Source organism: Cibotium barometz, chromosome 40 (genome assembly GCF_041138505.1).
Source record: "Cibotium barometz isolate CiBa-2024 chromosome 40, ASM4113850v1, whole genome shotgun sequence".
Lineage (NCBI taxonomy): Eukaryota > Viridiplantae > Streptophyta > Polypodiopsida > Cyatheales > Cibotiaceae > Cibotium > Cibotium barometz.
In genome coordinates this window covers 38,807,303-38,813,598 of record NC_141085.1, presented here as the reverse complement: position 1 = coordinate 38,813,598, position 6,296 = coordinate 38,807,303, and positions in this window count along the sequence as shown.

Genomic DNA, 6,296 nt, shown 5'->3' with positions numbered 1-6,296 from the left:
CATAGAATGACCATCATGGGGGTTAATGATTCTGAGACTCTGAAGAGAGTTAGGTGGAGATTTGAGAAGCTTCTGTTTCCTACCGAAATAATTGATCCTAAAATGAGAGATATTCTTTTGATACCCCCTGTTAGAAAGCAGAGCCATGACATAAAGATCACAAAGGTGACACATGAAGTTAATACAAGAGCCACGGTTGAACATGAGGCATGGTTACATCAGGAAGTACTGAAGTAGCAGGAGAATGTAAAGGCCATGAAGAAGCCTACCGAGGATGATCTTTCAAGCGACAAGTTGTACAAAAAGGAAACTATAAAATTAGATGTTGTTAATTTATAGGAATTGTTAAAATTTCAGAATGGTATATATGTCTTCGTGGCCCTAGACAATGGGGAGAGACAACTTAGTCTAGACTTGGTGGACCTAAATATACTGAAGCACAAGAGAGATTAGATATCTAACTCTATTGTGTATGTTTGTCTAAAGTAAGTTCTTCTTCATCTGAGTCTACTATATATGTTTGCTTCAAGTTTGACAATTTCTGGTGTTAAGTTTTTTTTAAAAAAAATTTGGCAGTTTGGTAAAGTGTAAGATCCTTGCAGAGTCCCAGAGAGAAGTTTTTATTCTTAATTCTTAATCGGCTCCTCTGCTAAGGGTCAAAGGTACCCCACCGGATAACAAAAGAAGATGGTTTACCTACTGCAACTTCACGGAAGTCAACACGATTATTTTTTCATATTAAACAAGGTAAATATATATATTTTTTGATTTTATTTAAAATTCATATTGATTAAATGTCTTATTTTTAACTCTGGTTTTTAATGTTTCAGCAATCATTAGAGCCTTGTTTGTTTGGAGCTAGACAATTAGATTGTTTGGACTATGAATTCCATACACAACACACACCCTGAATTGAGACTGTGAGTCTTGCTCATTTATATTACCCTAAATTACCAAGTCCTTCTGTAATTTCTAGTGTCTTATTAAATTTGTATGCCTTGACAGTTGTATTAAGAGAATGCTTGCAGTCATTGGCCCTATTTGCTTTGTTGAAGGCATTTTTGACTTTGCAATCAAGAAAATATATGTGCCATATCAAACAGATGGCTATTCGTGTGGCTGGAGAACTATTAGACATGTAGAGTACTTACTAGATAGCTTGTTTCAACTTAACCCTAATGGACCAAGGTAATAAAACTTGTTGATCATTTCTATCTCAGCAATCATAAATTTATGCTCTACTAAACTTGATGATTTTTTTCCGTTTCATTGTGCAACTAACTATTGAAAGATACGACAACCTCTTTGTGGAGCGCTATAGAGTGACGATGATATAGATGATCTTAAGATGTGCCGAGGAGAATACCCCACAGAACACACCTACTTTCCCAGATGAGGTTGAGGTTCTTGTCAAAGATGGACCTGCTTAGCCGAGGGGGGCAACCACGGGAAGGCAAAGAAGGAGGAGGAGGGCATAGAAGAGAAGGGTGAGGAGGAGGAGGGAAAAGGATAGAAGGTTGAGGAGGGTAGGGAAGAGAAGGGTGAGAAGGAGAAGATGGATGAGGAGGAGAAGAAGGATAATCAAGGAAAAGTGGGGAAGGATGAGGAGGTCGGAGAAGGGAGGGGTGAGGAGGAGAAGATGGATGAGGAAGAGAAGGGAGGGGTGAGGAGAAGGGAGGGGTGAGGAGGAGAAGATGGATGAGGAGGCAGGGGGGAAAGGACAGAAGGTTGAGGAGGGTAGGGAAGAGAAGGTTGAGGAGGAGAGGATGGACGAGGATGAGAAGAAAGATGAGAAGGGTGAGGAGGGCTAGGAAGAGAAGTGTGAGGAAGAGAAGAAGGATAAGAATGTTGCTGAAGACCAGAACAAGGAGCTAGAAGAGGAGGAGGGAGTTGAGCTCAAGGACACAGATGGAGATGTGGAACATACACCTTAAAAGATTGATGTGAGCCAGAGATAATTTATTTGTTACATTCTTTAAAGACATGCCCACTACATTTATGGGAGTAGTGAAGGTTTGTAACATTTCTTATCAAACTAATTGAGATGTTTTCTGAATTCAGAGACTGATCATTCTAGACGTATATGGTCTGCTTCTCAAAAGGCAATATGTTCCTTTCAATATTAACGGGGCGAGAACATTGTGTATAGGGTATATGCACATGATGCTGAGGCCAGGAGTGGCAGATTTCATCAAGTTTGTGCTCTATTTTTTCGGGCTGCCATTTGGTCCTAAATGGCTGCGCAGAACTTGGAATCTATGATTAGAGTGCTTTGCATAGAAACAAGTTTTGAGCCAAAAGTGACTTTTATTTTATCTACGATCAAAGGGACTGTGAAGTGCATCCCAATATGTTTCATCCAGGCAAAGAGGGAGTGCTGCTGTACACTAAGCCCTTTGCCATTATCCATCTACCTATTGACATACATAATACTTTGTTGATAGATGATATCCCTGAGAAGGGGATATTTAATCCAGAGCACACTTGTATATCACCTCTACCTTTTGAGGGAGATGTAGATGATAGGTTTTTGGAACAGACACTAATTCCTTATTTAGAAGGCTTGTAAGATTTTTTTGGCACAGTTCCAGAATATGTAAAAAATAATCCATTTAATTGAAGTAATTTCTTATAAATCAAAGGGATAACTCGTGTACATTGCAAGCTTTTTTTCATTTCTAATATAAAAAAGAAGTACTGATAATATTAAAAAATGTACATTGTCTTGCAATAAAAAGTGTTGATGATATAAAAAAGTACATTGTCTTGGATCAAAAGTACATGGGTAATTGAAGTTACATAGGAATGATAATTACTTTGTTCTGCAAATCTTTGCAAATAATTATCTTCTCTCTTCTCTGCAACACCTTTCTTCCATTGTGAAAGAAATAAAACTCTGATGGCATCTCATGTATGCATTCGTCTTTGAGGTTCATAGGATTACAATTTATTTTATGTGGTTGCAAGGATGATTGATCCTCTCTGCTAAGTACAAGCTCGTTGTGCATGTAGACATGTTGCACAAGCACCTCCTTTATAGTTGTCCTTCCGCTCTCTATCTTGAAGTCTTTGATTCTACCCTTCCATGACATTATGAAAATGTTCTTGCTGCTTCTATGTTTTTACCTTCTTGGTTGCATAAGCACCCAGGTTCCCTTGGTTATTTGAACTTGTGTCCATTGGTTCTGTTTGTTGACTGTGTTGGAGATAAGTATAGAAAACACTGATGATCTAAGTCTCCTTGGCCTTTGAAGTGTTTCATCAATGTCCTCCGATGTAGGGTATGACCGACATGATATGAACCGATGGTTTGTAGCCAAGAAAAGACAAGATATCGAGGATGAAAAATTCTCCACATCTTCAATGCAATTTCTGTTAGATTCTCCAAAAAGTTATTTATTTAAGATGAATACGATTGTTTTTGGAATATATATAAAAACTTTTTAAGATTTTTTAAAGAATATAGCTAATTTTCAATGCTACGTTGCCTGCGTGCTCATTGGTTGGCGGCTATTTTCTCTCTCTTCTAAAAGACCCTCCAAATGACCTCCGAAATGTTCTAATGTGTCACAGGCCATGTGAATTCCATGGCAGAGGCAAGCTAGATAAAAGAACGCGTGTTGAACAACTCAATTTAATATGATCCATCATCCATTTGTTTCCATTAGTAGGGTGTGTGCAAGTAAACCTTAGTGGATAACAAGGTGGTTTTTATCCTTTGTGTAATTAAGGATCTAGCCTAAGGTCAAAAGGTCCTTGTTAATTTGGGTGTGTGCAAGTAAACCTTAGTGGATAACAAGGTGGTTTTTATCCTTTGTGTGATTAAGGATCTAGCCTAAGGTCAAAAGGTCCTTGTTAATCTAGGTGATATTCTCGTGTGCCCTTATAGATTTGTACACTCGCACACTCTTTGTGGTGTATATTAGTGATAATAAAGCTTGCTGTGTGGAATACTCTTGTCTTACTTATTTGATTTTAGTGTATATTAAAATTTTCATTTGTGTGTGTAAATCTTTCTTAGTGTTAATCATTGTTGGTTTCTTGCTTAGGTCCTAATTCCATGTCTACTCGTGATTAGCATTGAGTAAGATTAAACCTCTGTGTGCTTGTGAGCTGTCTTACAGGCATTGAGAGTAGCTCACATATAGAACTGACCCCGAATCTCAAGCTGGTATCAGAGCATATGAGCAGCTCCTTTCCCTTCAAGCGGCAATCAGTGACTTTTCCTGTGTGAGCAAACCTAGCCAACTGAGACTCAAGCACGGCAGTATTCTGTGTGGCAGATCCTAGCGGGGTCTCTTCTTTGTGTGGGCACCTAAGTTGCCTCAACATCTGGTGCATCAACCAGCGCAAGCTGAGAAACTGGTGCAACAAACTGTGTAAGCAACAACTGCGTGTTCTTTAGTTCTCTGTGTGAGTGCAGCCACGTTCTTGTGGTTTTCTGTCCTGCAGCCGTGTTTTGGTTGCTCATAGTTGCTGATGACAATAATAATAGTACTCAACCCGCTTTGTTGTAGTATGTAAAAGATATTAAAAAGCAAAACACAGTTGTTGTAGTATGTAAAAGATATTTAGAAGCAAAACACTGGAATGGAAGCCCGAATACAAAGGGTCAAATTGATAAGATTTTTTTCTCTCCTCTCCTTGTGCCTTGGTTGTCCATGGTTAATATGTAATAGATAATAATAAATATATCTTGGTTTTTGATACCTTTTGTGCTGGGCTTTGTGAAAGCTCAAGGAAGCTTCAAACTTTATGAATCTTGTGTTGTGTTGTGATGGCACAAGTACCACACATAGTTGCATCACGATGCAAATGACTCTATTAAGACATTGAGTGTGGTGTCACCCTTACACACTAGTCATTTGGACTCCTGTAATTGGATTAGTGGATGCATAATCTATAAGTACAATCAGCATAGAGTATAGAGAAAAGAAGAGCTCACAAGTATTCTATTCCAAGGGAATGATTGTGTATTACTTATTATAAAAAATGACTTATTTACAACTGACTAGTTTTCATACTAGGCCGACTAATCTTAAGCAAGGATATACACAAAGCCCTTAGACTTTCCCTATTTGACATTAAGTACAAGGTAAAGCCACTTTATATTGACATTAAGCACAAGGTAAGTGTTAGTATACACTCAATGCCCGCCTCTCAACATGTATCTTGCATCTATGTTTGGTGCACATTTGTAAAGGCTCCCATTATGAGAAAACCCCATTGGTGCACATTTGTAAACGTCTTTGGTGAGAGCCCCGGCTTAGACGATGGAGTCATTATTGTGACCATTGATGGATGGGAGATAGTCAGGGTGTAAGCATTAGCTGGAGTCTAGGGTAGCACCTTGGCTAGGGAGTCCCACGGAGGCCAGCGGCCCCTTGGCAGAGATCCACGGGCAAGCACCCTCGGACTCGACGGTATGGGTTCATTATTAGTGGGTAGTGATCGGTTGGTCATGTTTTGAGGGTAGTGACCGTATCAATGATGATGAGGTCAGGAATCCACCTCAAAGATCACTACCACCTCTCCATAATTCTCTCCTTCATTCTAGCTCGTCAACTAGGCTACATTCTCTCCTCCATAATCTCTCACCTACCAAATTCTCTACGAATGGCTTCTACCTACTTGGATGAATTTTTTTGATACTTTACTGCTTGGTGATTACACCTTTGACCTTTGCACACATTTTCCCTAAGAGGTTATATCGTGTGGAAGTAGTAGTAGTTTGTAACAAGAGGCAAGGTGTTGGTCTTTGTAAGCTTATTCCTCTCACCTAAGGTCTTGCAAACTTGATCGAAGAACTCAATATATTTTCTAGGATTTCCCTCTCCACCATTAAACGTGTGCATGAGATTTGCAATTTTTCCAACCTTTCCAAAGCTACTCCATCTGTTATATCTCATGATTGGCCCTATACGTTTGGCCACTGCTCTTCCCAATGCTTGTGTAAAGGCTACTGGATCACGAGGGCTATTGTACTTCTTGAAGTATTGGTACAGTAGGAGCAGCATGTGGTATGAAGGGGACTGCCTATGAGCGTAATGGCATGAGTGCCGGAGGAGTAACATGAGTCCGGCGGTAGGTGGGGGGTTGTATAGAAATTCCCATATGTACTGATGACATATGAGCCAAGGGCACCATTGGTCTAGTCATTTGTGAGGATATTCCCCTTACTATAGGTTACAATGAAGAAGTAGAGGGGGATGCAAGGAATCAAGGATTTTGGGTGAAGGTTCCTTTGTCTATGGCCCTAGTAAATGATATGGATGTGTTAACTAGGCCTAGAGACA